Raw genomic sequence first — 26,296 nt, 5'->3', positions numbered from 1 at the left:
TCTTGTGTGATTTAGCCATAGCTCAGTGTTCATATTTTGTCAAGCATCTTGAGTAGATCACTGCCATGTGCTTTGTTGCTATGTTGGAGTGCAGTAGATTAGTTTCTTGTTGCATTCTAGATGGCATCGTGCTGTTAATCGCAGAATTGTGCCATTCTTGTTTTGCTTGCCATTTGCAAACCGTGTGTCCGATTCCGGTGATCTTCATATCGATTTCAACCGAAATCAACTCACCTTTCCAGCGGCACACTTGGTTTGCCAAGTTGATGCTTGATCAATCTTTTCCTTCCGGAGCACGCATATGCATTGCATATCACATCCCGCATATCATGCCATGTTTTGCATCATGTTGCTTGCGCATTGCACCATGATTGATTGTTGGTCCTTTGCTTGTGTTCTTGCCTTGGGTAGAGCCGGGAGACGAGTGCGTGATCGAGGAACTCGTTGAGTACGCTTACGAGGATCAAGCTTTCGTCAACTCAGAGAACTTCGCAGGCAAGATGACCATACCCTCGAAATCACTTCTATATTTGCTTGCTAGTTGCTCGCTCTTTTGCTATGCCGCGATACCTACCACTTGCTATATCATGCCTCCCATATTGCCATGCAAGCCTCTAACCCACCTTTCCTAGCAAACCATTGCTAGATGCAGGTGAAGATGGAGTTTGTTCCTTGTTGGAACATGATTTTTGTTGGGATATCATTATTATATCTTGTTTACTTTAATGCACCTATATACTTGGTAAAGGGTGGAAGGCTCGGCCTTATGCCTGGTGTTTTGTTCCACTCTTGCCGCCCTAGTTTCCATCATACCGGTGTTATGTCCCTTGATTTTGCGTTCCTTACGTGGTTGGGTTATAATGGGAACCCCTTGACAGTTTGCTTTGAATAAAACTCCTCCAGCAAGGCCCAACCTTGGTTTTACGATTTGCCACCTAAGCCTTTTTCCCTTGGGTTCTGCAGACTCAATGGACATCTTTATTTTAAACCCCCGAGCCAATGCTCCTCTGAGTGTTGGTCCAACCTGTCAGCAGCCCGTGGCCACCTGGGTTGGCCTACCGGAATCTTGGACAATCCGGTTTGCCCTGAGAACGAGATATGTGCAGCTCCTATCGGGATTTGTCGGCACATTCGTGTGGCTTTGCTGGTCTTGTTTTACCATTGTCGAAATGCCTTGTAACCGAGATCCCGAGTCTGATCGGGTCGTCCTGGGAGAAGGAATATCCTTTGTTGACCATGAGAGCTTGTGATGGGCTAAATTAGGACACCCCTGCAGGGATTTGAACTTTCAAAAGTCGTGCCCGCGGTTACGGGCAGATGGGAACTTGTTAATATCCAGTTGTAGAGAACCTGACACATAACTTAATTTAAAATGAATCAACCGCGTGTGTAGCCGTGATGGTCTATTCTCGGCGGGGTCCGGAAACTAAACACGGCTTTGGAGTTATGCTTGAACGTATGTAGTTTCAGGATCACTTCTTGATCACTTCAAGTTCACGACCGTGCTTCGCTTCTCTTTTCGCTCTTATTTGCATATGTTAGCCACCATATATGCTAGTGCTTGCTGCAGCTCCACCTCACTACCCCCCTTTCCCTACCTTAAGCTTAAATGGTCTTGATCGCGAGGGTGTGAGATTGCTGAGTCCCCGTGGCTCACAGATTACTTCCAAAACCAGTTGCAGGTGTCGTTGATACCAGTGCAGGTGACACAACCCAGCTCAAGTGGGAGCTCGATGAAGATCGTGTTCGTTGTGTTGTTTCGTTTCCAGTTGATCAGTAGTGGAGCCCAGTTGGGGCGATCGGGGATCTAGAATTAGGGGTCGTCTTTCTTTATTTGGTTCAGTAGTCGGACCTTGATTGTATTCTGGATGATGTAATGCTATATTCATGTATTTTGTGAAGTGGCGATTGTAAGCCAACTCTTTATCCCTCTCTTATTCAGTAAATGGGATATGTAAAGATTACCCCTCTTGCGACATGCCTACTATGCGGTTATGCCTCTAACTCGTGCTCCGACACGTGGGAGATATAGCCGCATCGTGGGTGTTAAAGTGAAACATCCTCTTTTCAATTCTGTCCCATTCTTGAGTTATAACTACAACCCTACTTTTCCTAGCTCCATTAATTTTGAAACTTTGACATCTTGTAGTACTTAAAACCAAAACCTTAACTCCAGAAGATCAGCTCCATTGGAATCTTTTTAGTCCACCAAACATGCCTCTGAAGTTTTTGTCCAGGACTGAATTCTGGTAAAACTTGCACCATCAAGTTTCTCACCTTGCCAAACTAACTCCGCCACCATCTCTAACATCTAAAGAGACCCCACCCTGCCAAGTTTCAAATCCATCAAAGTCATATAGCTTACCCTAGCATTATGTCAAACAACTTCAGCTCATGACAGGATTTGGCAAAGCTTTCTGAACTCCATATGACACTTGAGCTCTAAGCCAAACCAACATGTTGATAGAGGCAAAGGTGTCCCGTCTTTCGATGAGATGGTGGCTATCGTTTTGGAGGAAGTCGACTTTGACGATCCGACTACGAACGTGCGAGGACGTCGCGCCTTAGCAATCACTAAACCAACTCCGAGAGGTTATTGACCACACCAGAGCACGATCAACCTGACCACGTAGGTCTATTTCCTGCAGGCAAATGAAGAACAAGCAAGAAACTGAGATTGCAATCTGGATATTGCGGATATAAGATGAAAGCTTTATTGATCAAGGTGGGGTTCTGTGACGCCTTTGTCTGGTCGTTGAACACAAACGAAGTACGCGAAGTTGCAGCTATGGCGAACTTTAATCTAAACAAAACCCAAAGTCTAAACGATGCCCTAAGGGTTGTATATATGGAGGAGAGAGGGGGAATTTCGTGGCCCTTGGTGGAGGGGTCCGAAACCAACCCTAACTCTTGTTTCCCCAAACATACGGACTCTAAAAACAGCCTATACTTAAGTACTTCGAAAATACATGGGCCTGGCCCAATAATAAGGTGAGCACTTGTAACTCCATTCTTGTTCCCCTTGCGCATGCCATCATCTCCATGCTTGAACTTGCTCCAAGGTTCATCTTTCTTGTCCAAGCGAGGCCCTTCATTTGTAAGCAAAACAAATGTATCCAATTTAGGTAGCATCATATTCTTATGAACATTAGAATCGTTACCAAGAAACGAAAGTACCTGATAATTCAATTGGCGTGCGCGAGCTCTAGTAATTGGTCCAGTATGTATAACAGCAGGGGATGTGGGTGTAACAATGGTATTGATGTTCTCATCATCCTCCCCTTCTTGAAATGAAGTTGTCCTCGACGAAAGCTCATCTTCCTCACCCAAATAAGGCTTCAAATCTGCAATGTTAAAAGTGGGACTAACCCCAAAATCTGCAGGCAGCTCAAGTTTATATGCATTATCATTTATTTTCTCTAACACCTTAAAAGGACAATCAACACGTGGCATTAGCTTTGATTTGCGCAAATTAGGAAATCTATCCTTACACAAATGTAACCAAACAAGATCTCCAGGTGCAAACACAACATGTTTTCTACCCTTATCTCCAGCAAGTTTATATTTAGCATTCATACGCTCAATATTTTCCTTAGTTAACTCATGCATTTTTAAAAATCAATTCAGCATGTTCTTTAGCATCAAAATTAACCTTCTCCGAAGATGGAAGATGCAACAAATCAATAGTTGCACGAGGTAGGAAACCATACAAAATTTCAAAAGGGTACATCTTAGTAGTAGAATGCAATGAACGATTATAAGAAAATTCAATATGAGGCAATCATTCTTCCCACATTTTCTTATTATTCTTCAAAACAGCCCTAAGCATAGTAGACAATGTTCTATTGACTACTTCAGTTTGTCCATCAGTTTGGGGGTGCCAAGTAGTACTAAAAAGCAGTTTAGTCCCCAACTTAGCCCATAAATATCTCCAAAAGTGGCTATGAAATTTAGTATCACGATCTGAAACAATAGTATTTGGCACACCATGCAAGCGAATAATTTCATGAAAGAACAAATCAGCAACATTAACAACATCATCGCTTTTATGACATGGTATAAAGTGTGCCATTTTCGAGAACCTATCCACGACAACAAATATGCTATCCCTCCCCTTCTTTGTTCGAGGTAAACCTAAAACAAAGTCCATAGATATATCCTCCCAAGGAACACTAGGTATAGGCAAAGGCATATATAAACCATGAGGATTGAGTCGTGACTTAGCTTTTTGACATGTGCTGCAGCGAGCAACAAAATGCTCAACATCCCGTCTCATCTTTGGCCAAAAGAAATGTGTAGCAAGTATATCCTCTGTCTTCTTGACGCCAAAGTGTCCCATTAATCCTCCTCCATGCGCCTCCTGCAACAACAAAATACGAACAGAGCTAGCTGCAATGCATAGCTTGTTAGCACAAAACACAAATCCATCGTTAAGAACGAACTTGTTCCAAGTTCTCCCTTCCTTACAATTCTGCAATACATCTTTAAATTCAGCATCATGCACATATTGATCTTTGATGGTCTCCAAACCAAATATTTTAAAGTCAAGTTGTGAAAGCATAGTATAACGACAAGACAATGCATCAGCAATAACATTTTCTTTACCCTTCTTGTGTTTAATGACATAAGGGAAACTCTTAATGAATTCAACCCATTTAGCATGTCTACGGTTCAGTTTTGCTTGACTTTTAATGTGTTTCAAAGATTCATGATCAGAATGTATAACAAATTCCTTGGGCCATAAATAATGTTGCCATGTTTCTAAGGTCCGAACAAGAGCATATAATTTTTTATCATAAGTAGAATAGTTCAGAATAGGCCCACTCAATTTTTCAGAAAAGTATGCAACAGGTTTGCCATCTTGTAATAACACACCTCCTAATCCAATTCCACTAGCATCCCATTCAAGCTCAAAAGTCTTATTGAAATCAGGAAGTTGGAGTAAAGGAGCATGTGTCAACTTATATTTTAATACCGTGAAGGCTTCGTCCTATGCGGTACCCCAAACAAAAGGCACATCCTTCTTTGTAAGCTCATGGAGAGGTGCAGCAATGGTGCTGAAATCTCTCACAAAACGCCTATAGAAACCAAGGAGGCCAAGGAAACTCCTCACTTGTGTGAATGTTTTGGGCTGCGGCCAACTCTCAATAGCTTCAATCTTGGCTTTATCAACTTCAATTCCCTATGGAGTAACAACATAGCCAAGAAAAGATACTTGGTCAGTGCAAAAGGTGCACTTTCCAAGGTTACCAAACAAACGTGCATCACGTAGAGCAATAAAAACATCACATAAATATTCCAAATGTTCCTCCAAAGATTTGCTATAAATCAATATGTCATCAAAGTAAACTACCACAAATCGTCCAATGAAAGCATGTAAAACTTCGTTCATTAATCTCATGAAAGTACTAGGTGCATTAGTTAACCCAAAAGGCATGACTAACCACTCATATAATCCAAACTTAGTTTTAAATGCTGTTTTCCATTCATCTCCCAATTTCATACGAATTTGATGGTATCCACTACGCAAATCAACTTTGGAGAATATTGTAGAGCCACTCAATTCATCAAGCATATCATCTATCCTAGGAATAGGATGACGATAATGAATAGTAATATTATTAATGCCTCTACAATCAACGCACATACGCGACATAGCATCCTTTTCAGCACTAAAATGATAGGAACAGCACAAGGACTAAGGGATTCACGTATATAACCTTTGTCGAGCAGTTCTTGTACTTGACACATAATCTCCTTCGTCTCCTCTAGATTGGTACGGTATGGTGCACGGTTGGGTAATGATGCACCGGGAATTAAGTCAATTTGATGCTCAATCCCTCGAATAGGTGGTAATCCTGGTGGCACGTCTTGTGGAAAGACATCAGCGAACTCCTGCAAAACGTTAGTGATAGCAGGAGGCAAAGAGGAAGGCACGTCCTCGAATGAAAATAATGCCTCTTTGCACACAAAAGCATAGCAAACAGATTTGTTGAAATCTAGCTCATCAATATCAGATTTTGTGGCAAGTAAACATGCACTTTTCAATTTAATTTCAGAAGCAACACTAGATGGTTTATTATTAGGTTTCATTTGTTGCTCAAATTCTTTTGCCACAATATGATTTTCACTCTTATTTTTCTCCTGTTTTGCTTTATTAGCTCTATTAATATCATATTTCTAAATGAATTCAGGAGTCATAGGAAGCAAAGTAATATTTTTATCCTTATGAACAAGAGTATACTGATTGTTTCTACCATGCTGTACAGAATTTTTATCAAATTGCCATGGTCTACCAAGTAATAAGGAACATGCTTGCATAGGTACCACATCACAATCAACATAATCAGCATATGTAGAGATACTAAAATGCACACGAACAGTACATGTTACCTTAACCTTGCCGCTATTGTTGAACCATTGGATGTAGTAAGGATGTGGATGTGATCTTGTGGTGAGAGATAGCTTCTCCACCATCTCCATGCTAGCCAAGTTATGTAGCTCCCTTCATCTATGATAACGCGAACAAAATGTTCCTTCACAACTCCCTTTGTATGGAACAAATTATGCCTCTGATTTTGCTCAGCTTGTGTAACCTACACACTCAAAACACATTGAGTAACTAAACATTCATACCTGTCAGCATCTTCAGCAGCCATGTATTGCGTCTCATGATTAGAATCCTCTCCACCGTGTTCTTCATGTGTAATAAGAGCCAAAGTCTCCTCATCATAGTCACTAGCGGACTCATACCCACCATCCTTAGTAGCAATCATCACACGCTGAGATTGGCATTCTCTCGCAAAATGTCCTCTTCCCTTACAACAACGACAAATAATATCACTTGTGTGCCATGTTGATGCCATGGAAGAAGAAGAGCTCTACGCAGGCCCGGCAGGTGTGCTCTTGGCAGATCGTGGTGGTTGTGCCTGCTTTCTTGAATCACGGCTGGAAGTGGCACCTGATGGAGGTGGTGGTGGAGTGGAAGTAGAGGATGCACGTGGTGTCCATGATGAAGATCGACCTGCAGAAAAGTTAGTTCGCGCCAGTGCCTGTTGATCCTGCACTTCATGTTCAGCTTTACAAGAAAGATGGAATAAACGAGTGATATTAGTATACTCCTTATACTCTAGAATGGTCTGAATCTCTCTATTTAATCCACCCATAAAACGTGCAAGCATAGCTTCATTCTCCTCAACAATACCACATCTAATCATGCCAGTTTGTAATTCCTGATAATATTCTTCTACAGAATTTTTTCCTTGTCTTAAGAGCTGCAATTTTTGAAGTAATTCACGTTGATAATATGGTGGAACCCAACGAGTACGCATAGCAGTTTTCAAAGCAGCTCAAGTAGCTGGAATAGGATATAATCTACAATGTTCAGACCAGCAAACACATGCAAAGCTAGTGAAAGCACAAACAACAGCAGGAACACGTCTCTCCTCAGGATATTGTAAACATGTAAATCGTTGTTCAGTTTCTAACTCCCAAGTAAGATATATATCAGGAACATATCTACCCTCAAATGGTGGAATATTCAATTTTAGTTTAGGAAGATGGTCATGTACCTTAGGTGGTGGTGCAGCCCTACCGTTGCGATGATATGCATGAGGACGACCTGGTGGTGGTGTTGGTGGTTGCACGTAGTACTGATTTTGATCAACCTCATCCTCGTAATGGTCCTCCACCTCTGCAGTAGCAGCAGGAGCGACAGAAGCACCAACAATAAGTACATCAGCACCAGAAGTTTGACCAGGCTCAATGGGAACGCGTTGTGCTCGTCCCACCTGATTTGGAAGACGATGTTGTTGTTGTTGTAGAGGTGCGACAGGTGCAGCGGGCGGTGGAAGACGGGCGAGCAATTCATTAAACTTGTTATCGAGCTTTGTTTCGAACGCCTTCTCAATGCCATCTATCTTCTCCATGGCCTCTTCAAATCTGTTTAGCACATCTTCCACATGTCCACTCATCATTTGCTGAAACTTATCATGTAACTATTTGTTCGTCATGTTCTCCCAGTTAATCGCGTCGGGTTGTGATCCTTCCATGGTTAGCAGCAATAGAAACACACAAGAATATGATCCTACAGACTACTAGAAAATGGCGGTGGTGGAGTGTCACAAATCCATCAAGCAAATCTCAGATTCTTACCAGTTCTTACCCAGCAGCAGACGATGATCGGCAACCGTCGTAGTCAAAACTCTCAAAGCTTGGATACAGCGATTACCAGGGAGAGTCAAACGCACGATGTAGATGTATGTGGAGCTAGCAAGGCTTATAATATGGTAGCAAAAAGGGTCAGCAATAATCAATTCAGAGATGCAAAGTTGAATAAACGCTCAACGAGGGTACTGTGCTGGTCCTAGGCTAGACCATGCTAGAGACGCGAGCCTAGAACACTAACAAAATCACGGCGCTGCACGTAAACAAGGGAGGAGCACGCTCTGAATTTTTTTTTCTTTTTTTTCACTTTTTTCCTCATTTTTTTTGCTCCGCAACAAATTTTTTCGAAAAAGTCTACAAATGGTCTAAAAACAGGCTAGCCAGAATTTTCCAGACTTAGTTTTTTTAGTTTGGAACTATTTTTCTTCTGCGGGTGGCTCGAAAGTTGGGGAGTCCTACTCTGTCACGACTCGGAGTATCGGCTGATCTGGAACTCGAAAACAAAGCAACAAATACTGGACTCGGACTAGGACTGGTGGCGGAGATGAATCTGGTGGAAACTCAGACTGGTGGCAGATATATATGTAGGACGGTGGAACTCGGACTGGTGGCGAATCGGTGATTGAGGTGGACTCGGATTATTGTGATGGCGGTGGATATGTGGTATATGGCAGCGGTGATAACGATGGTGGTATATGGCAGCAGTGATGGCGATGGTGGTATATGGCAGTGGTGATGACGATGGTGGTATATGGCAGCGGTGATGATGATGATGCGGCGGCGGCGTGACTACTTGTGAACAGAACTCGAAACTCTAAAGGACTACACACTAAGACCAGCAACCAGACACGACGATGCAACCGCAAATTCAACACAGCAAATACAGAAAAGATTATGCAAAGGCTCAGATTGTTTTGGATAGGATGAACTAACCCTAATTTTTTTTGGCTTCTTCGTGGATTATAGGTATGAAGAACAAAATCGATCTAAACTATGAAAAATTGTAAAATCTCACAAAGAAACCTGGAAATCTGATACCACTTGATAGAGGCAAAGGTGTCCCGTCTTTCGATGAGATGGTGGCTATCGTTTTGGAGGAAGTCGACTTTAACGATCCGACTACGAACGTGCGAGAACGTCGCGCCTTAGCAATAGCTAAACCAACTCCGAGAGGTTATTGACCACGCCAGAGCATGATCAACCTGACCACGAAGGTCTGTTTCCTGCAGGCAAACGAAGAACAAGCAAGAAATTGAGATTGCAATCTGGATATTGTGAATATAATATGAAAGCTTTATTGATCAAGGTGGGGTTCTATGATGCCTTTGTCTGGTCGTTGAACACAAACGAAGTACGCGAAGTTGCAGCTATGGCGAACTTTAATCTAAACAAAACCCAAAGTCTAAACAATGCCCTAAGGGTTGTATATATGGAGGAGAGAGGGGAAATTTCGTGTCCCTTGGTGGAGGGGTCCGAAACCAACCCTAACTCTTGTTTCCCCACACATACGGACTCTAAAAACAGCCTATACTTAAGTACTTCGAAAATACATGGGCCTGGCCCAATAATAAGGTGACGCGGCACCTAGAATAGCCTCTGGACAAAAGTTATGAAGTGGCATCTTGTATATTTTGTCGAAGGCTTCATGCACTCATTATGGTGGCTTCAAAGTCCTGGAATCATCACTTGTAACTCCGTTCTTGTTCCCCTTGCGCATGCCATCATCTCCATGCTTGAACTTGCTCCAAGGTTCATCTTTCTTGTCCAGGCGAGGCCCTTCATTTGTAAGCAAAACAAATGTATCCAATTTAGGCAGCATCATATTCTTATGAACATCAGAATCGTTACCAAGAAACGAAAGTACCTGATAATTCAATTGGCGTGCGCGAGCTCTAGTAATTGGTCCAGTATGTATAACAGCAGGGGCTGTGGGTGTAACAATGGTATATATGTCCTGATCACATGTCCATCATTCCTCCCATGTTTAGAATCACCACTATAGTAATTTTCAGCTCATTTGGGTCCTTCTAGATGCCACTAGCAATTTGTCAAGCACCTAGCGTGCGTGCACAGGGCGCGGCCAGAGCATGGGTTTCGCACACATCAACACCGAGCTACTGCCTCCCGCTCTCATCATGACCACCAGGAACTTCACCGATAGTTTCGCTTGGCCCCTAGCTCCGTCCACCGCCGTCCACGACAACCAAGACTGCCGCCCGACGAGTCCCGCACGGCAATGTCTCTGCCCGACCCGCGTGGCGCGTCCCGAGCAGCCCAGCTCCTCCTAGGAGTAACCGCGGGCGGCCACCGCCCTCACCATCCACCCTGCCGACCTCAACGGCCTCACATGTCGCCGTAATGATCGTCGTCGCCATTCTTATCCTCTGGACGCCGCGGAGCCGACCCCCTCACGTTATAAAAGCTCACCCCAGGCTCTCGACGATCCTCACCACACTCCCTTCCCCCTCTGTAAGCCACCAGGAGCAGCCAAATGACTGGAGATGGTCGTCTTCTTCCGCTCCGGCAACCACGGTCGCCGCCACTGCCTTGTTGATTCAACGCCACCGGAGCTCCCCTGCCTCCACTCTCCTCACCGTCCACCCCTCGTCGCCCCACGACTCCATCCCCACCTTCAATTCACCCCGGGAGCCGCCATAGGCGGAGCACCCCTTTTGCCCGACGCCACCGTTCGACGGAGAGCTCGCCATCGGCGACTCCATCCACTTCAGTGACCATGGCGGGTACCCACGGGCTCGCATCGACCTCCTGAGCACACCCATGTTCTCAGATCCCCGAGGGGTGCCGCCGTTCGTCGGCAAGCCTCACTGGAGCCTCGCCTCTATTTCTGCCGGAGAGGGAGGCGCGCGCGGCGACTGGTCAAACCTGACCAGTGGGGCAGGCCGGCACACTATTAGTGTCCCAGCACCGCTGACCCGTCCATAAGTGGAGACGAACTCTGTTGTGGCCGCCTTCGCGCGGGGAAGACGTACCTGGCGAATACGGCTTCGACGTCATCCTCTCTTCCTCGCGACTGAGCAGCCGGGCCCGGCCCAGTAACGCCAAACTGCTAAACGTTGCCGAGGGTACATCTTTGCACTTCCATATTTTTCCTTTCCAGCGGATTTCAAATAAATCCACAACAGCCATTTCACATCCAAATTTCATGACTCGAATTTCTTCCTACTCCTGCAATCATGATCTATTTATCCAGATAGGGAGAACATTTTTCCTAGGCTTAGTTTTTGCTGGATCTAATAAATAGTCCATTTCCTTGATTATTCCAGCTTAGTAAATCTGTAGGAAAATCATATGAACTCCAACTGACTTGATTCTTTTTCTGTTATTTCTAGAATTACATCTAGTTTATTTTAGTATTTATTTCAAAAATTTCCAAGAAACTTTTATGTACTGTTTTGGAATTGTGTGGTAATTAAGATATTTTGAAAATAGGAAATGGAGGGGAGATATAATTTTCAAAGTTTTGGAATGCACCCGACATTTCTGCATGCTCAAGGCAAGCATCTTGAACCCATAATATGGTGAATGCATGGTTGTTTGTTTCCATGTAGAATTGAATTATGAATATGTTGAATTCATATAGAATTTTCATACTACCAGTCATACATGCATGATCCCCCTTGATGGTATTTTATCTTCATTTAAACATGTGATATATGTGAGTATGGTTATCTTCAGGTGCCATATATGCATGTGTTGGTCCAGGCTAATTTGCAGGAAGAATAGGCAGGAGAAAAGTGACCGTGAGAATGAAATCTCGTTGTGACGAGAATGATCCGTGAGGGTATGTTGGAACATACCAGGTGGTGACCCCTGTTGGGTACTACCAAGGATTTATATTGTGCTGACCACTACAGGAAAACATAAACCTCCTGAGTTGACCATAGATCGAGTCTTGTTCCGGTAACCCCCATACTGGTTTCGTGTTACCACTTGTCCCTGCCACAGGCAAGGTCCGGTTCAGTAAGTTGTTAACCCCTTTCCCTGCACAGACCGTACAGAGAGGCCACGATGAGGATTTCCAAGTACCGGCTGCAATGCCAGTCGTCGGGTCAGGGGGCATGGGTGTATCCGGCTGGGCCGAGAGGGGGGCACCCCTTGTAATCCGCGCGTGTTAATAGTGATCCCATGCTACTCGAGATGATGGTCTCCCCGCCTTAGAGTTTCTCTTGAACGATGCTTTGGGTGATTCCTGGCATCCGGAAAGTTAATCTGGTGTGTGCTGGTCAGGTGTGTTTTCAATCCAAAGGTCGTAACGGGAATTAGTCAGCGTCTCGGTGCTGGCTAAAGAAATCCTTTACTTGTGGGTAAAGAGTACACCCTCTACAGAGTTATATCTATTCAAGTAGCCATGTCCATGGTTAAGGCCTACAGTCAGGGTTGGTCAAGTGTCGATCTTAGTTTCAGTCTCCAGAGGAAATAATTAAAGTGATCATGGTTCCTTTTGCAGGATAGTGATTGTCACTACTAGGGCTATTATGAATATTATTGTTGATATGGATATTGTTGTGTGCTAACCTTTTACTCTTATGTTTAACCTTGAGTATCTCTTGGGATGGCTAGACTACCCGGGATACTCAAGTTTATTTTCGTTTCTGAGTATCACATGGGAAGGCTAGTCCACCTGGATACTTGTGTTATTATTTTCTTATACGCCCTTTATGAGGCGTCGCCCAGACACCCGACTGTGGCTTTTATTTTCAAGACCTCTCGAGGCGTCTTTTTTAGACACCCATTTGGCATTTCTTTTCCAGACCTCTCGTGGCGTCGCTTGACTTGTCGGGCGGTCCTATCTCGCCCGATTCTCTTTTAGACACCATTGGGCATTTCTCTTGGAATTTCTCGGACGGTCCAACGCCCGATGTTTCGTTTCATTCCTTTGATTTACTAGTAACATGATTTATTTATCCTTCTGCAGCGTATGAATATTTGTCATGCCATGCTCTAATTCTCAGTCAGCACATGCTCAAAATTTAATTCATCATGAACATATGCATCCGGTATATCTTTTGTTCTTGATGTTTACGAGTACATTCAAACGAACTCACAGGCTTGTCCCTGGCTATTTTCTTGGCCAGATCATGACTCAGAGAGGAGCACTACGACGAAATCCTGCAATCTAGGATTTAGGAATAGCAGCCACGTGAGATAGGAGTTATCCAGGTCAGCTGTTCCCGTGAGAATGGATTTCCATCAACGTTGGAGATCCAAGAGTTGCTTCCATCATCTGCCACTAGAAATTGTTGTTGTACTCAATGGACCTATAAGATCTTGTACTAAAAAAGCCTTGTAATTGCTTCGAATTCTGTATCAAGGAAATGTCCACCAGCAACAGTAATCCTGGAGCTGGTGGTGACATACGGGTTGTTTGCTGGGAATTTATGTCCCGGAAATCTGGCCCCGACAACCTTGGTATCAGAGCCAGGCTGACCACCGGCTAATCCTATCTTAGCTTGGTCACTATCCATAGGTTTTCAGACCAGCCATATCCTTTTCTAGCCACCATCAAGCTCATCCTATCCGATAGCCTGCACAGTCGCCAGCCAACATCTTTTTGTCAGTCGGTGCCCAACCTATCGTCCTAGGCCATAGGCCGTGTGCCCATGGTCGACACCTGAGTTGTCCCATCAGCAAGCGTGCCATGGAAGACTCTGCTGGCTTATAAAGGAAGCCTTGCCCGAACACAGCACATCACAACTCTCACTCGCACCCTGATTTCCAAACCAGCAAGATGCCTGGTCCCATCGTCCGCAACGAGACCACATCCGAGCTTGGAGATTTCGTAGCAATCCTCGCCAATCTCACTCGTCGTGCTTTTGGCATAGACAAACCCCTACAATATGTTGTGTACCAGGAACACACAAGTGATGCCATCCATCACTTCTGGGCCACGGTGCACATCTACGGAAGGGGCACTATATCAGAACGTCCCTACTGGTTCACTGGGAGGACAACCTCCGACGAGCCCCAAGTTCATCTACGGCAGTTGTCGCCGAGGGTTAACACTCGCCCTTTCTTCTACTACCCTAGTCGTGAAGGCTATTGTAGCCCGACCCAAGTTGCCAACGGTGACCATGAGTCGGATTTTGCTCTAGTGCATCTGGTGCGCTACCTGAGAGCGCAAGAGGCACTATTCGATCAGGTCACTAATGACCTGATTGCGACTCGTAGGACGCTTGCTCTCCTAACACCGGTGGGAAGTGAAGCTGCAACCGACACTGACAACCCGATAATGCTGCTTGGGAGGCCAGTTGAGCACCCAAGTTCTGCTCCTGTCATCTATCCAGGCAATGCCTTCGCCTCCCCAGGAGAACTCTGTCATCTCTTGGAGACCTACTCCAATGGAATTGTGACCACGAGACCCCACGAGGGGCATCATCGCTATCCCAATACTGTAGCTCCCATCCTACCCCAAATAACTCCGATACTAAAGCTCACGGAGAAGCCTCGACATCTACAAGACACTCTCGGCTAGATGTTAATGAGGTGGACTGAGTCCACCAGGAGTATTGTCAAATCTTAGTAGTCATGTTGTCTTGTAGTTTCAAGGTAGCAATCGTGTGGCGTAGTAAGCTTGTCAACTACCTGTGTGCCATTGTTGTAATGGTACTATGTGTGATCTAGCGTAAGTTATTGGTATATGGCGATAGAGTAAATGCTAGACGTGACTGCCAACACGCATAGTAATACGTCACACTCCTTCTTAGATGTGATGTCCGAGAGTTTGACTTGGACAACCCTATGTCGGAGTCGATGCACAAGTCGTACTAGCGCCGCATCGTGTTTCCTAACCCAGGCACCTTATAAGGGGCCATATCCATGCACCACACCAGCCACCACCACACTTGCACACCACTCTTCTCCATTCATCCTTCCATGTCTCACCCCGGAGCCTACCTACGAACTCCAGATGCAGGCCCTGGTAGTTTCGTTAACGTTTTGTGGGATCTAACCCGCAATACCCTTTGTTCCAGCCACCCACCCCAGTATGAGTTGTTCAAAATGAGGATCACCCCTGATTCCTCGAAATACTTGGCAGTTGTGCTCATCCCACGAGAGGATTTAAATCAAGGCCCTCCATATGTTGTCTTCGTCAGGAGATCCATGCCAACATCAGGCATGGCTATTGAGGCTGCTACTTATGAAGCAGTTACCAGTCTTTGACTCACTGTACCCGCTGCCAGTGAAAGGAAATACTACTATTTCCCGAGCCGCGCAGCTTCTAGAGCAGAAGCCACGTTCTGTTGTGAACGTATAGACAGAGATCTAGCTCTGGCCACCCTCATTCTGTATGTGATGGCCCAGGAGCATCTAACCCAGCAATTAATGGATTATCTCCATTATCTTGCTGTCTTGAAACCCCATATCGCTATTGGTGGACCACCATGGCCAACTCTGGAAGGGCGTGTTCTTCGTTTACTTCATTCACTTCACCGGGAAGAAGAAGAAGTTGTTCCAGCACTGGGAGCCCTTCCACAAGACCCTGTAGATCTCACCTTCGGACCGTAGATGGTCATTGTTGCTCTACCTAGCACTAGTTATGCGTTGCAACCGTTGTATTGCAATTTAGGGCGTATGTCGTGAGTGCATTGCCATGATTGCATTCTGCATATGATCATTGTTGTGATTTGCATTCAGCTCTTCTGCCCTTAACAACTCTCGAGGATGAGATTTTTCTTAAGGGGGTAGAGTTTGTAACACCCCAAAAATTTAATCAAATTTTATTAAAGTAAAATTTGGATAGAAATAAAAGTTTGAGCTACTCCAGGTCATTTATTAATTCCAGAGCCTTTTCTGTTCTGTTTTACAAAATTCTTCCCTCCACAGAAGATTATTTTTGTGAAAGGTTGTGGTCCTTGGTTGTTTTGTTAATCATTTCATTTATATTATAAATAATAGCAGGAAATATTTTCACAATAAAATTGTCCACAAATAATTCCATTAAAAACATTTTCAATACTTGAAATGCCTCTGTTGCACTATAAATATTTTATATAATTGTTTTCAAATAACACAAAAATTATCAGAGGTCAGGTGATGTGTGTATGTCACTTTTGAGAAAAAACCTAACATTGTCCTTCGAAAATTTTGAGTGAAACATCCTATTTTCAATTCTGGCCCATTCTTGATTTATAACTGCAACCCTACTTTTCCTAGCTCCATTAATTTTGAAACTTTGACATCTTGTAGTACTTCAAACCAAAACCTTAACTCCAGAAGATCATCTCTATTGGAATCTTTTTAGTCCACCAAACATGCCTCTGAAGTTTCTGTCCAGGACTGAATTCTGGTAAAACTTGCACTATCAAGTTTCTCACCTTGCCAAACTAACTCCACCACCATCTCAAACATCTAAAGAGACCCCACCCTGCCAAGTTTCAAATCCATCAAAGTCCTCTAGCTTACCCTAGCATTCTGTCAAACACCTTCAGCTCATGACAGGATTTGGCAAAGCTTTCTGAACTCCATATGGCACTTGAGCTCTAAGCCAAACCAACATGTCCATCATTCCTCCCATGTTTAGAATCACCACAATGGTAATTTTCAGCTCATTTGGGTCCCTATAGATGCCACTGGCAATTTGTCAAGCACCTAGCGTGCGTGCACAGGGCGCGGCCAGAGCATGCGTTTTGCACACGTTGACACTGAGCTACTGCCTCCCCCTCTCATCATAATCCTCCTTTGGATCAGCCCAACCACCTGGAACTTCGCCGACACCCTCGCTTGGCTCCTAGCTCCGTCGACCGCCGTCCACGACGACGAAGACCGCCGCCCGACGAGTCCCACATGGACATGTCTCTGGCCGACCCGCGTGGCGTGTCCCGAGCAGCCCAGCTCCTCCCAGGAGTGAAAGTGCAACTATCCCTAGGTGGTTTTGGTAATTCCTAACAACATATAGTTAATTGAGCTAATGCTATTTCAAGACTAATATTTCAGGAAAGCTCAATGATTGGCATGGCATGGATGAGAAAAGTGGACCCCTCAAAACACTAAGGACAAAAGGATTGGTTCAAGCTCAAAAGTTCAAGACTCTACATTTTCTATTTTAGTGATCCAAGGTCACATTGAGTCTATAGGAAAAGCCAATACTATCGAGGAGGGATGAGGTGTTGCTTAATGAGGATCTTGCTCAAAGTTCTTAGTGATATGCTCCAAAGCCCTCAACTACTTTCTCACATCCACATATGACCTAAACCAAAAGTCAAACTCGGCCCCACCAATTCTTTCTATCCGGCGCCACCGAGTTCAGATGTCATAGCCACTACCACAAACCCTAGGAAAATCGGTCTCACTGATAGGGATCTCGGTCTCACCGAGATGGGGTTGCAATCTCTCTGTTTCCCTTCGTAACGTTTCGGTCCCACCGAGATGAGCGATCATTCCCACCGAGATTGCAATGTAAACTCTCTGTTTCCCTTTTGTAACATTTCGGCCTCACCGAAATGAGCAAATCGGTCCCACCGAGTTTACCTGACCAACTCTCTGGTTAGCTTATTACCAAAATCGGTCCCACCGAGTTTGTGTAATCGGTCTCGCCGAGATTACGTTATGCCCTAACCCTAACCATATCGGTCCGACCGAGTTGCATGTCGGTCCCACCAAAAACACTAACGGTCACTAGCTTTGCTGAATTGGCCCGACCGAGTTTAACTATTCGGTCCCACCGAGATTGGCAAGTTGTGTGCAACTGTTAGATTTTGTGTGGAGGCTATATATACCCCTCCACCTCCTCTTCATTCGTGGAGAGAGCCATCAGAACGAAACTACACTTCCAACCTATATTTTCTGAGAGAGAACCACCTACACTTGTGTTGAGACCAAGATATCCCATTCCTACCATATGAATCTTGATCTCTAGCCTTCCCCAAGTTGCTTTCCACTCAAATCTTCTTTCCACCAAATCCAAATCCTATGAGAGAGAGTTGAGTGTTGGGGAGACTATCATTTGAAGCACAAGAGCAAGGAGTTCATCATCAACACACCATTTGTTACTTCTTGGAGAGTGGTGTCTCCTAGATTGGCTGGGTGTCACTTGGGAGCCTCCGACAAGATTGTGGAGTTGAACCAAGGAGTTTGTAAGGGCAAGGAGATTGCCTACTTCGTGAAGATCTATCGCTATTGAGGCAAGTCCTTCGTGGGAGATGGCCATGGTGGGATAGACAAGGTTGCTTCTTCGTGGACCCTTCGTGGGTGGAGCCCTCCGTGGACTCGCACAACCGTTACCCTTCGTGGGTTGAAGTCTCCATCAACGTGGATGTAGGATAGCACCACCTATCGGAACCACGACAAAAACATCCATGTCTCCAATTGCGTTTGAATCCTCCAAACCCTTCCCTTTACATTCTTGCAAGTTGCATGCTTTACTTTCCGCTGCTCATATACTCTTTGCATGCTTTCCTAAATTGTGTTAAGATTGCTTGACTTGTCCAAAGTTGCTAAACCCGCCAAGAACTAAAATTGGGAAAAGGCTAGATTTTTATTTGGTCAAGTAGTCTAATCACCCCCCTCTAGACATACTTTCGATCCTACAAATGGTATCAGAGCTTTGGTCTCCATTTGCTTTGATTTCCATAGCTTTTGGTTGTCATAGCCTTGGTATCACAACCTAGGAGAGTATGGCGTCTAGCGAGGGAAATTACCACCGCAGAGGTCCTTACTTTGATGGCACTAATTTTGCTAGTTGGAAGCATAAGAGGAAAATGCATATTCTTGGACATAACCCTGCCGTTTGGGCTATTGTGTGTATTGGCTTGCAAGGTGAATTCTTTGATGGGAGAGAACCGAACCGTGAAGCTACCGTGGAAGAGTTGAGGATGCTACAATACAATGCTCAAGCTTGTGATATCCTCTTCAATGGATTGTGCCCTGAAGAATTCAACAAAATCAGCCGTCTTGAGAATGCAAAGGAAATTTGGGATACTTTGATTGATATGCACGAAGGTACCGACTCCGTCAAGGAATCCAAGTTGGATGTGCTTCAAAGTCAACTTGACAAGTTCAAAGTGAAGGATGGTGAAGGTGTCACTGGAATGTACTCTGGGCTTGCTCTTATCACAAATGAGATTGCCGGCTTAGGAAGTGAAGAGATGACTGAAAAATTCATCATCAAGAAGATCCTAAGAGCCTTGGATGGAAAATATGATACCGTATGCACATTGATCCAAATGATGCCAAATTAAAAAGATCTCAAGCCAACGGAAGTCATTGGAAGAATTTTTGCTCATGAGATGTCACTCAAGGATAAGGAGGAGCTCCATAACAAGTCAAGTGGTGCTTACAAAGCCTCATGTGAAGCTCCCACATCATCAAGTGAGAAACAACCTTCATGGAAGAATTGAGCCTAATGGTGAAGAACTTCAAGAAGTTCTACAAGAGTAGAAGCAAAGATAGAAGTTCCAAGTCAAGGTCCTACAATGACAAAAGATCTTCTAGTCGAGAGTGAAACTGCTACAATTGTGGAAGACCCGGACACTACTCCAATGAGTGTACGGCCCCCTACAAGAGATGAGAAGATTCTCCCAAAATAAGAAGTAGAGGAGACGAATCACCATCAAGGGAGAGAAGGAGTAGGGATGATCGTTATGAACGAAGACCCTCTCGGAGAAGCAAGGATTCGGAAAGGAAGGACAAGTCATCAAGGAGCTACACAAAACGAAGACATCAAGCTCATGTTGGTGAATGGGTATCCGGCTCCGACTCCGACAATCACTCCGAGAGAAGCTATCACTCCGACTCCGAATATACTCAAGATGAAGGTGTTGCCGGTCTAGCACTTGTGTCAACCAACTCCTACGACATATTTGATTCACCAAATGAAGGAATTGGAAGATGCTTCATGGCCAAAGGTCCAAAGGTATCACACCACGAGTATGTTGATTTCAATAGTGATGAAGATGACTTGTTAGGTGATGATGATTTACTTGTTGACAACTCTAGTGATGAATACTATGATGAAACGTCAATTAATCATGCTAATCAAGATGAAACGAATGACAATGATAAGGAGAAGATTGAGTATCTAACTAAAGAACTAAACACTCTTAAGTTAGCTCATGAAACTATCTTAGGAGATCATCGAGAACTTTTAAGGACTCATGAGAAATTACGTTTTGAGAAGCTCAATCTTGAGCAAGAGCATGAGTTCTTAAAGGCAATCAATGATGATCTTCGCAAGACAAGTTCTTCTTAGATTGCCAAGCGTTTACTCTTATCCACTTACATGCCTCAAGTCAAGTCTAGTAACAAGAACAAGAAGGATTCTTACGCTAGTAGTAACAATAATCATGCCAAATACAATATTGTTGCTTCTAGTAGTTCTATTGATTCCACTAATGATTCTCTTAGCCAAGTTACACTTGAGCAAGAAAATAGCTTATTGAAGGGAATCATAGAGAAAGGTGTTTACAAGAGCCTTGCCGGGAGTAAGCAATTCGAGGAAATTGTACACAAGCAAGGAAGGCACCGGAAGAACCAAGGTATTGGTTTTGAACGAAAGTTCAATGCCAATGGAGTTGAGTGGGAAGAAGATCAATACCCCAAGACAAAGTTTGTTCCTCAACAAGAGAAGTATGATCCTACTTCTTTCAAAGGGACACAAGCTCAAGATGATCTTCCACCAAAAGACCACAAGGAAAAAGGCAAGGACAAGATGCAAGATGAAATTGATGCATTTGAAGAAGCTCCTAAGGCCTTGGTCAAGTGGGTTCCCAAGACTACATCAAGTTCCAATTCATCAAGTACAACTACAACTCTGAGGATTCCCATCAAGATGGTGTGGATCCCGAAGAATAAGAACTAGAGAGTTTTTGAGGGTGACTCCGCCAACATACTTCACTCTTATCATTTTGGCAAGAACAAGTGCAATCAACTTCCACATCTTGCACTAGTTCAAGGAGTCACAAACCCTCTTGTTGGTAAGCAAGGGACAAGGTAACCTAATGCTCTCATAGACATCATCTTGTGTGTGCATCACTCTATGTCTATGGATATCCTTGTTTGTTCCTTGTGGGACTAACCCGTGTAGGTATTGAAAGTGCAACTCACTCCAAAGGATAGCTCTAAATGATCTACATCAACTTAGAGCATCCACATCTTCAACACCTACATGAAGTCATCATCGACAAAACCCAATGTTAGTTCATCCCTCTTAGGGGTGATCTCACATCTAGGGGGAGCTTTACTCTAAGAATTGAGCTAAAGCAACTCTAATGGTGTGAACACAACAACGCTTTATGTAAAATTGGTAACCCCACTTGTGCTTAAAAGATGAGTATGACCTATGATCAAATGTTCTCATTTGACTCCTAAGTCAATATACTCATATATAGATGACCTAGTCATCGCCAATTGCTTGATAGATGCTAGAATTGTTTGTGCATGCTTTGCCACATTTCATTTGTTATTTTATTGTGTGAGCATGTTGGTTGCATAATTTACTCATTCGAGGGCATCCACTTGTTGTTTTGATTGATTGGTTTCTTTTCCTCTTGCCAAGTGGATGGACAAAAATGCCTAAGAACCTTCTCTAGCTATCTATGCTCTTCTCGTCTCAAACTCTATTCATGCTTCATCACAAAGTTTGATCAAGTCAGATTTGAACCACTCTGTGTGAGGAGCACTCGGAGTCCCCGATTCATCATAGACTTAAACTTCCAAAACTTCTTTGTGCGTTTCGGTCTGACCGATTCATCCATCTCGGTCATACCGAGATCACTAAGTCGATCTAGGTTTTTAATCTCGGTGCAACCGATTTGAACTTTTTGGTCACATCGAATTGTAGTAACTGATTGCAGTTATGCATCTTGGTGCCACCGAGTTGTTCCACTCGGTCACACCGACAGGGTCAGGCTATATATACCCACGGGCCAAAATTTGGAAAACTTCCCGAACCTCTTCGCCTGCGCTCAGCCTGCTCTGCCTCCCTGGTCTCTGGATCGTCCTCCTCTTCTCCAGCCGCCTCCAGTCGCTTGTTTTTCGCCGCCGTCAACGGGATCGTCTCCGCCGTTGCCGCCGTAGAAAGTCCATCGCCGAACTAGGGTATGGACTTGATCTTTGTGCTATTCTCACTCTGATTCCCCAGCACATTGTTTTGCCATGTATCTTGCCACGATTGAGATCACTCTATCCAATGAAAACACTCTGTAGTTTAGTTGTGGATTGAAAATTTAGGGTTAGGTTTCCGCCGAAACCATCTCGGACTGACCGAGTTGTTGAAATCGGTTCCACCGATTTGGTCAGGCCATTGCACATGTGATTCTCGGTTTGACCGAGAATTGAAAATCAATGTGACCGAGTTTGAGTCTTTGTGAAACCCTAGCAGTCTCGGTGCCACCGAACTGTGACTCGGTCTGACCGAGTTCACTAGTTTAGGTTCCAACAACTGCTTCAGTATCACCAAGATTTCAAATCGGTAGATCCGAAATGCTTTCTATGGAAAACTAAAACTAAGTCTTTGATTCATTCTTTTGCAAAAACCTCTGCACTTTGTGATGCTCATCCACTCTACCTTATATATAATCTATTCATAGGGTCTTCTGTCAGTGTTTGCATCATCTCAGATCAGAGTGACAGTCAGAAAAAATCTGAGGAGCGGGTTCACATGAGTGAGGGCACTAGTCCCTCCAGTAGCTCAGATGATGGAAGCAGGAGCGCACCCAGCAACTTGCCTAAGGCAGCCACCAGGACCAGAAAGAAGAAAACCTCAGATTCTGAGGATGAGGACTATGTGGCTATTGAGGAAGAGGCCACCTCAAAGAGGAAAGTCCTGAAAAAGGAATATGGCACAACTGCTGCCACCAAGCCAGGGATGAAGCAAAAGGTTCCTGCCAAGAGAGCTCCCATGTCAAAAGCCAGAACATCCACTCAAGAGACTTTGGGATCTGCACCCAAAGAGCAAGTTGTGGTAGAAAAGAAAAGAAAGGAAAGGCTCAAGAAGACCACTGCCAGAGTGCTTGGGAGATCTTCAATAATGAAAGACTCTGAACAAGAGGAAGAGGAAGAGGATGCAGCACCAGCACCCAAAACTCAAAAGCTTATGAGAGATGCTATAAGGGCAGGGGCTGTTCCATCTAAGCCTAAGACTTCTCCCAAGACTGCTACTCCAGCTCCAAAGCCAAAACAAAAGAGGAGCACCAGGAACATCCATGCTGAGGAGAAGAATAAGGCCCCAGTGCCTCAAGATGCTAAAGGAGAAGATGATTCTGTTGTGTTAAGGAAGTTGAAGCCCAAAATTCCAGATCACAATGATGCTCATCAAGTTGCAGAGAACATGAAAATCGGAAAGGATTTTGGTTTAAGGCTATGGAGAGAGTCTGATCCATATGCCACCAAGAGAAGGACTGTTGTGGACTACAGGTTCCATACAAAGGAACAGTAGGACTTCTATGAGACTATCTTACTTGACAAGAAGCCCATAGTGTGTGACATGAGATGGATTGATTGGAAATTCACTGAGGAAAATGAGGATCACTTCCCAGCTTCAAGGCATGTGGAGTCGATGAGTTTGTGGCTCAGAAGCTCACAAAGTGGAATGATGAGCTCATTATGAAGTTCTACTCCACGACTCATTTCTACCCAGATGGAAGGATTGTCTAGATGTCTGAAGGTACTAGGTACCAGTCAACGGTTGTTGAATGGGCAAAATTGATCAATGCTCCTGAGGAGAGTGAAGATGACTTGGATGTCTATGCCAAGAAGAAGAAGGATCACAACACCATGGCACATATGTACAAAGAGATCTCAGATGCTTCTCTTGAGACACACAAGTTTGGATCAATACATTACTTTCTGTCAGGCTTGCCAACAATCAACTGGATCCTCGGGCACACTCTCTTGCCAAAGTCAGGTGATCACAAGATGATCAGAGGCCATGCAATTAACTTGCTTCACATTTTTGATGTTCCACAGAAGTTCAAGGTCATGAGCCTAATTGTGGAAACCATAAAGATGACAGCTACAGATCAGAAAAGGAGTTGTGGGTATGCCCGATAGATCCAGGAGGTGATCAACTCCAAGATGGGCACTGGTACATATCTGCTGGACAAGGAGCACTTGCCCATCTACCCAGACTTTGAGGACAACACTATGGTGATGGATGAAAATGAACCATCTTCTGTGCACGCACAAGCCAAAAAGGAGAAGGCTAGGGTTGAAAAGGCTGCAAAGATGCCAACCATGGATGAGGCATCTCAGTATCTTCTGAAGAGCAAGCAAGACCAGCTTGGCTACTTGATTGCCTCCACTCTGAGGATTGAGAAGGGCTGGCCACCCTGACTCAAAACTGGGAGAGCTTGGAGAGGATCATGGAGCAGAAGTTCTATGACTTAGATGTGAAGATCACTGAGATACAGTCCGTTGTTGAGCAACTTCAGGAGGAAGTGCAGGAGAAGAAGGGCAAGACAACCACTAATGCTTTTGCTAGAGTGCCGAGAGGTCAGAGGTCTGCTGCTATGCCTATCACAGACACCAGAGCAACTTCATTTGCACCAGCTACAACTTCAGTGCCACCAGCTCCAGCACCTACTCCATCAGATCCATCTACATCGACTGACGCCTTCGTCCTTGTAGTTCTATCTACACCACCACCTGAAGACCAAGCCTGAGTGACGATTTAGCACTATGCATTTTTTATGAACATTTTGGTAACTTGTTGCCAAAGGGGGAGAAAATGTATAGATCATAGGCTTCGAGAGAGAGTGTTGCTTTTGTTCTCTCTTGCGTTTCTCCTTGGTGGTTGAACTTTTTTTATCTGCTTGTTTGAGATACTTTATGCTTGTGTGTGATACTTCGATGATCATGTGTTTGATCATATACTACCTTTATGCTTGTTGGATGACATTATCCTTTTATATTCCATATGATCACTCACTTTTCTTGGTGAGGAGTGCATGTATCTTAATTATTATCATTTTGAGCGCTCCACCAAGATGTATGTGACATGGAAGAGTAACCCATGATCCTAACTCTTTGTGCATTTGCAGTCCAAAGCAAATCTGAAACTATGCACAAATTTAGGGGGAGCTGTTGCTTTTCACATACTTCTCAAAGCGATAATGTTTTTCACTCTTGTTATCATTTGTCCAGGCTTTGATCTATATGTTGTCATCAATTACCAAAAAGGGGGAGATTGAAAGTGCAACTATCCCTAGGTGGTTTTGGTAATTCCTAACAACATATAGTTTATTGAGCTAATGCTATTTCAAGACTAATATTTCAGGAAAGCTCAATGATTCGCGTGGCATGGATGAGAAAAGTGGACCCCTCAAAACACTAAGGACAAAAGGATTGGCTCAAGCTAAAAAGTTCAAGATTCTAAATTTTCTATTTTAGTGATCCAAGGTCATATTGAGTCTATAGGAAAAGCCAATACTATCAAGGAGGGATGAGGTGTTGTTTAATGAGGATCTTGCTCAAAGTGCTTAGTGATATGCTCCAAAGCCCTCAACTACTTTCTCACATACACATATGACCTAAACCAAAAGTCAAACTCGGCCCCACCAATTCTTTCTATCCGGCGCCACCGAGTTCAGATGTCATAGCCACTGCCACAAACCCTACGAAAATCTGTCTCACTGATAGGGATCTCGGTCTCACCGAGATAGGGTTGCAATCTCTCTGTTTCCCTTCGTAACGTTTCGGTCCCACCAAGATGAGCGATCGGTCCCACCGAGATTGCAATGTAAACTCTCTGTTTCCCTTTTGTAACATTTCGGTCTCACCGAAATGAGCAAATCGGTCCCACCGAGTTTACCTGATCAACTCTCTGGTTAGCTTATTACCAAAATCGGTGCCACCGAGTTTGTGTAATCGGTCTCACCGAGATTATGTTATGCCCTAACCCTAACCATATCGGTCCTACCGAGTTGCATGTCGGTCCCATCGAAAACACTAACGGTCACTAGCTTTGCTGAATCAGTCTGACCGAGTTTAACTATTCGGTCCCACCGAGATTGGCAAGTTGTGTGTAACGGTTAGATTTTGTGTGGAGGCTATATATACCCCTCCACCTCCTCTTCATTCGTGGAGAGAGCCATCAGAACGAAACTACACTTCCAACCTATATTTTCTAAGAGAGAACCACCTACACTTGTGTTGAGACCAAGATATCCCATTC

This window comes from Triticum urartu, chromosome 6 (assembly GCF_003073215.2).
Source record: "Triticum urartu cultivar G1812 chromosome 6, Tu2.1, whole genome shotgun sequence".
In the NCBI taxonomy this organism is placed as follows: Eukaryota; Viridiplantae; Streptophyta; class Magnoliopsida; order Poales; family Poaceae; genus Triticum; species Triticum urartu.
The sequence above is the reverse complement of the archived record's forward strand: the minus strand, read 5'-3'. Positions refer to the sequence as shown.